This window comes from Stegodyphus dumicola, chromosome X2 (genome assembly GCF_044657685.1).
Source record: "Stegodyphus dumicola isolate Sdum_Otavi_A_Nest chromosome X2, ASM4465768v1".
Lineage (NCBI taxonomy): Eukaryota > Metazoa > Arthropoda > Arachnida > Araneae > Eresidae > Stegodyphus > Stegodyphus dumicola.
This window is the reverse complement of record NC_140781.1, coordinates 24929478-24936532: the sequence shown is the minus strand read 5'-3', so window position 1 is coordinate 24936532 and position 7055 is coordinate 24929478. Positions and strand designations below refer to the sequence as shown.

General features: G+C 36.7%; 1 non-coding gene across 1 annotated transcript; it reads right to left on the bottom strand.

Moving 5' to 3' along the window:
* Nucleotides 1-6689: 6689 nt before the first annotated feature.
* Nucleotides 6690-6762, bottom strand: TRNAS-CGA (transfer RNA serine (anticodon CGA)). The gene has a single exon. It is a non-coding gene; the product is annotated as a tRNA-Ser (tRNA).
* Nucleotides 6763-7055: the final 293 nt, after the last annotated feature.

Below are 7055 nucleotides of genomic sequence, written 5' to 3'. Positions count from 1 at the left end.
TACTGGAACTTATATAACTCATTGGGACTGAAAGGGTTACGCAATTAAATTTACTTACTTCCGATAATGAGTCACTGTTATTGATAGCTGCTTCATACCGACTCCAAAGTTCCTCCCAGTTGCTTGAATCCCCCAAAAATATATTTATAGTCAATTCAGGCAATTTTATAAATGAAGGTTCCGTACTTCGATTCGGAAGATAAGTAGAACTGGGCACATTTACTCACTCATGAGAATTATTATCTGTAGTACTTTCTGGTAATTATTCAATTTTAACAATAAGATTATTCTAGTATTTTAATAGATTATTGTGCTACTCTTCTAAAGAATTAATATCCGCATCAAAATTCTTTAAATCTGTTCAGAATCAGTACAGAATTATGAGTTAATTTGATATTTTCTATTTTAGTGTTCAACTGTTTTGATAATGCCTTTAAATTATACACTGGTTCATTTTCTTCAATATTCTTATCTGTTTTACCGACCAACTTTGTAATTGAGCCTTTTTGACTAGTTCTTACTTTTTTCAACTTTTCCAGTTTCATCGTAATTAAAGAAAATAAATATTCCTATCTTTTCAGATGTATATCCAACTATTTAATGGAATCCAAATCTTGACACGAACAAATCCTTCGAAATACTCGTCGAATAATCATTAAGTTTATATCCTTCTTAATCCTTCTTTCCGGCTCATAGGATCTACCAAAATGTACAACAGATCTTATTTGGGGCGGCTACACCAGTTCCGATAAAATAGAATAAGAAATATAAGTACTGATCCAAAAAATAGTATCTAAATGCAGCCAGTTTCAGCTCATTTGAAGCTAACCAACATAAACCTAAACAAGACATAAGCATCGAATCGAAGTATCGAAAATATAGCTTCGCGCCGATGGAACCAAATTTGTTCAATAGACAATAATGGCGCGACGTATCTAACAAAGTTCTACAGTAAATCTAAAATGCCGCATCTAAATTTCTATGTGTGTGGTTCAGCGGTATTTCTGTCTAAATCAACAATCAGTCTACTTTAAAACGGAATTAATTATAATAACAAACAAAGTAAACTAATCTAGAATCTATTTAACGTCTCATCAGCAGTAATCGAGCTGGATCGAAGCAAATCGAAAAAAAGGCCTAAAGCTCAGACTGTTGTGCATAGCATTTTCTAAATCAATGCGCTTCTACTGACATTTATGTTGCTATTCAGACGCAGAGAAAAGTGTCTATTCAAACTGGAACAGATATATTTAAACAAATGAAAACATTTTCAAAACTAATAACGAACGTTTGAAAATAAAAAGACCTATAAGACTAACCTATAAGACTAACCCAAGACTTTGATTGAATTCAAGTTCGGATTAACCTAAATATCATTTAAGTTTAATAAAAGATTAAACTTTTCGTTCAAACGCGTTTAAATAATTTATTAAATTCTTAAAAAATATTCGTTTGTTTATGTAATTTAGAGCATTTAGAATCACACATTAGAATTCAAGCTCGGGGAGATGAGATCATTGGTTTATTATCAGATAAAACTGTTAAATTAAATGTACTCGCAAAGTGTCAATGTGTGATGATTTCCAGGTGTTACTATGTTAGGAAAACCAGATCTTTGGACTGACAAGTAAACACTGCATAAAGAAAGGTTGAAGGAGCAATGATCTTCAAAGAATTAAAGAAGCACTTACTACACTGCAACAATGAAAATTCGTCTTGTCAAGAAGATAAATTAGTGGCGTTTTAAAAGCTCTTGACCATTACCTCAAAGAAAAACATAGTCTAATATCGTTGAACCGGTGTAGCGTAATGACTATCATGTGCGGTTTGAGCCCCCCCCTCCCCAAAAAGGGAAGTTTGATATATAGTTTTGATAAGCTTAAAAGAGCTAATGAATCTCGTTTAACATTTTATTCTGCAATTTAAATAAATTAATGTAAACATTCCCTAAAAGTTTCAATGGAATTTCAAACAAAAGATAAATGATTTGCAAAAAGGCAATGGTCGAATTTAAAGCATCTTAAGAAATCTGTAATCATATTTGATTCACATAGGCACAATAAAACAATAAATAATGGACTTCCATCTTAATATTCTATTTTAAAATTCTAAACGCTCTTTCAAGAGCTTTTAGTAAGGCATGATTAATTTCTGTGAGTTTATCTTTATTTAAATGCCTTTTTCCTTTTAATGCACGAACTTGAATGAATTTTAAATGTAGAACGTTGTGAATACACTTCATTTGCTAACACTACGAATCGGTGTTATAACATTTATTTCGTAATTTTATCCTTATCCATTCCAACTTCGAAATAGATCGTAGAGATACTAAGATGGAGATAGTGCCTGAGAAAAATAGGACACAAAGCTTCATACTTTGAATATACACATATTAATCTAGGCATAATTAGTTACTGTCACTGATGAGTGAAACACTCTTGCAAGCAAACGACACCAGGAATTTTCTTTACTGAATAAAAAAGAAAAACCTGAGTTTTATGTAAATATTTGACCATACAAGATGCATAAAAGAGAAGAAAATTCAGTAAGAGCCGCTTATGGTTTCAGTGATTTGTAATAATAAATGCCGTATAATAAAGAGAAAAATTCAGGCACAGAAACAAGTCAACTAAACAGTTTCTTTATGAGTTTAAATTTGGGAAGACTGAAAGATCTTGATTTATTAGGATATGGCAAATCACCTTTGTTTGCCTGGGAAGAGGAATGACATTGTACAGGATTTTCTCAGTGATTCATGTTACACAGTGAGACATTATGAAAACGATCATTCAGTCAGCCTGTTAGCTGGGATTCGAACCTGGGTCAAATCCAATGTTTAGCGGTTTTATCCCTTCGGTCACTGTGTAGAGTCATTAGGAGTTTTTTTTAATTAGGATTTTTTTGAAGATGAGACGTGGAAAATGAGCAGTGCCCTCACCAACAACCCGGACCTCTCGAATACGCGCCGAGTGTGCTACCGTTACACCACGAAAGCATGCAGAAAAGAGAGAGAAAACACCTTATAACTAGTGGGCCAATGCTGAAAGAACTGCATTCAAAAACCCCAGTGAAACTTTTGATTGAGAATAAGCTACCAAATGAAGCATTCGGCGTTGGTTTCCAAAATTTAGATCTATGGATACAACTATAGAAAATGAACTTGTAGAGACATTAGGATTTTTTTTAGAGCAGGAGAGATGAAAAATTAGCAATGCTCTCGCCGGGATTCGAACCACGGACTTCTGGAATACGCGTCGAGCGTGCTGACCAGTACATCACGAAGGCATACTAAGTAGGTAGGAGAAATACCTTATATATCCCTCCTTTTAAAGGGCGACTGGTGATTAGGGGAAGCAATCGCCAAATCCCGATGGTGGAGAATCATCATCCACCACCTTTTTTAGTTCGGGCGCCACTGCAGAGACATTAGGATTTTTTTTGAAAAAGCAGGAGAGATAAAAAATGAGCAATGCTCTCGCCAGGACTCGAACCACGGACATCGAATGCGCATCGAGCGTGCTGACCAGTACGCAAAGAAGGCATGCTAAGAAGGCGGGACAAATACCTTATAAACTTTGACGTTCTCAAGGATCCTTGATCTGCCTTGATCCTGCTGAACTAAAGGACTTAATTTAAGCTGTTCTAAGCGCACAGAAGAATCTGCTGAAGCTGAATGCTTATTAATTAATATTTTCCTACCACTTAGTATTACTAAATAAGGAAACAAAGCCTGACATGTGAAAGTTTCATACACTTATCAATTGAAATAAGACAAATGATACGGTATGCGATCTCCTTTTTAAAATAAGAATACACAGCAACGTTTCTCCAATGTTTCGTATTGTTGCTAAAATGTTTCTCCTTTAGGATCCTGCCAGCCATCAGCTCAATTTATTAGAGTGAAGAGAGCTTCAGAAGGTGCTCTGAAGCTCCTTCCTCTTCAACAAAAGATTGTAATTCGGCGTTTGTAGAAGTCTGCTTCTTGTTTCATCTATTATTAATCTGTTTCTCACTATCAAACCACGGTATCAGATGAGTATAGTAAGAGATATGTAGCAAATGAGAAAAAATTGTGCATTGAACAGTCAGCCCTGCTCAATAGACATCGTGTCTATCAGCCCCTCGTCTGTAAGTTTCAACCCCCATATCATGTTGAGAGTCATGCACTAGATATGCATGCTGAGATGCAAACTTGTGCGACACTTCACCAATTTTCTGCACTTTCAATTGATTGCCTTTTTTTCCCCTCAGCAGTTGGAGTGTTTTTGTTGAAAAGATTCGTACTATTTCTATCGATTAAGGAGCTGAAGGCATCATTCCCACACACGGCGTAAACAACCTGTCCTCCCATTGCCAGCAGTGTACTGATGCTACTAGTGATCACTTTGATTAATGGGTTTCTCGTTTTCGTTTCCTGTCTGTTTTTCCAAACATCCATGAGTTCATCCATTCTATTCGCAACAACCCAATACGTTTTCTTCTAGAGAAATAAGAAACGTTAAAATTATCCTTAGAAGAACAGCCAAAAGTACTATTTATTAAAAAACGTTGAAATTGTATGCTTTATGCATTGATCTTTATTATCCTTCCCATAAAACAAATGACAAATGAATTAACTCTTACTTTATCAGTTAATTCATTAGCAAAAATACGGTTACCGTAAAAGTTCTATAATTAGAAAAGTTCGGGATTTAATTAATGCCGAATTATAGGACTTATCAAGATACTGCAGCCAAAAAAATTGTAATATTAAGCAATTTTATAAACACAGTTAACGATTTAAAGTATTCTAGAACATAAACTACAGATTATACATAATTTATTCTTTTCAATCAATTTATGAGTTGGAATCTTCTGTGCTGTTGCATGAAGACATTTCAGAAATTGTATGTTCACCTTTATATCAAAACATCATCGAGGAGAATGAGAAGATTAATTTTTCCAATGTTTCGAGGTTATTAGATTCTGTGAAATTTATACATTGATTTAATTATTTTCAAGCTTTACGCTAAGTAATATGTTAGTTAACCCTTCCACGTCGTTACTCGACACTTCTTTTGATTTAACAGCCGATTTTTCCATAACTGCTTGGTCTTCGGCTTCCATAATTCATTCGACAAATTTCATCTTCACAAACTGCCACTAGATAATTTTTCGAAGAAACATTCTCCATCGATTTTACCAGTTTACAGTTGTGAATCATAGAATTATCAATATTTTTACTTTCTTCGACAGAAATTTGCTACATGGCATTCAGTTATAATGATGGTGGCCCAAGGAAATTGGCGAACGTTTCTAATTACAGCCGAATAGCTTGTATTTTATCAGATTGTAGAGTCATTAGGTTAATTGGAAGCAGAATAAATGAAAAATATGCAACCGACTTCGCCGGGAATCGAACCACGGACCTCTGGAATACCGGCCCAGCGTGCTGCCGTTACACCACGAAGGCACGCTAAGGAGGTGGGAGAAATACCTTATATACTCCCCTTTTTAAAGGGCGACTTGGGTTTTAGGAGACCTAGTCGCCAAATTCTGGGTGCGGAGAATCATCATCCACAACCCTTTTATTTCGGGCGCCATTGTAGAGATATTAGGTTAATTTTTGGATGCAGGAAAGATGAAAAATAGCAACCGTCTTTGCCGGGAATCGAACCACGGACCTCTGGAATACCGGCCCAGCGTGCTGCCGTTACACCACGAAGGCACGCTAAGGAGATGGGAAAAATACCTTATATACTCCCCTTTTTAAAGGGCGACTTGGGTTTTAGGAGACCTAGTCGCCAAATTCTGGGTGCGGAGAATCATAATCCACAACCCTTTTATTTCGGGCGCCACTGTAGAGACATTAGGTTAATTTTTGGATGCAGGAAAGATGTAAAATAGCAACCGCCTTCGCCGGGAATCGAACCACGGACCTCTGGAATACCGGCCCAGTGTGCTACCGTTACACCACGAAGGCACGCTAGGGAAGTGGCAGAAATACCTTATAAGATAGCACTCGTATCAAATATATGTAAGTCGGATTATCGGACTTTTACTGTATTCTCTAAATTAAGCAGTTTAACTAGTTAATTATATCATGTCTGTGAGACATGAATTTCCTGAAGCGATGAGAGTTTCTTGAATTTTTCTTATTTAATTTATTCAAACTTCTTTTTCCTTCTACCTTTTAAACTTTCATTCTAATGCGATATCAAAAATATTTGTTTGTTGGAAATATATAAAAGCAAATATAAAGGTAGAATTTGTAGAAATATACTCTGTATAATTCTACATCATCACTGCATCATTAGAACACAACGTATAAAACAATGTTAAAATTAGTATATAAAGGAAACAAAATATAGAGTTTGATAAAAATATTTCATACTGTAGAGGCATTAAGACTTTTGACACTCGGAGACGTGAAAAATGAACAGCGCCTTCGCCGGGACTCATTTCGAATACGCGTCGAGTGTGCTACCGTTACACTACACATGCGGAAAGGTGGGAGAAAATACCTATATACTTCCACTTTTAAAGGGCGACTGGGGATGAGGGGACCCGATCGCCAAATCCTGGTGGTGACGAATTGTTGTCCGCCACATTTTAGCTCGGACGACCTCCACCTCTCGATTACGCGCTGAGTGTGCTACGGTTTAGAGACATTAGTGTATCTGGAAGCAGAAGTCATGAAAAATGAGCAAAGCCTTCGCCGGGACTCAAACCACGGGACTCTCGAATTCGATTCGAGCGTGCTGACCGCTACACCACGAAGGCATGCTGAGAATGCGGGAGAAATACCTTATATACTCCCCCTTTTAAAGAGAGACTGGGGTTTTAGGGGACCCAATCGCCAAATCCTGGTGGTGAAGAATCATCATTCACCACATTTTAGTTCGGGCGCCACTGTAGAGACATTAGTGTTTTTTTTAAAGCAGGAGAGATGAAAAATGAGCCACGCTTTTGCCGGGACTCGAACCACGGGCCTCTCGAATTCGCGTCGAGCGTGCGTACCACTACACCACGAAGGCATGCTAAGAAGGCTGGAGAAATACCTTATACCTTTACAT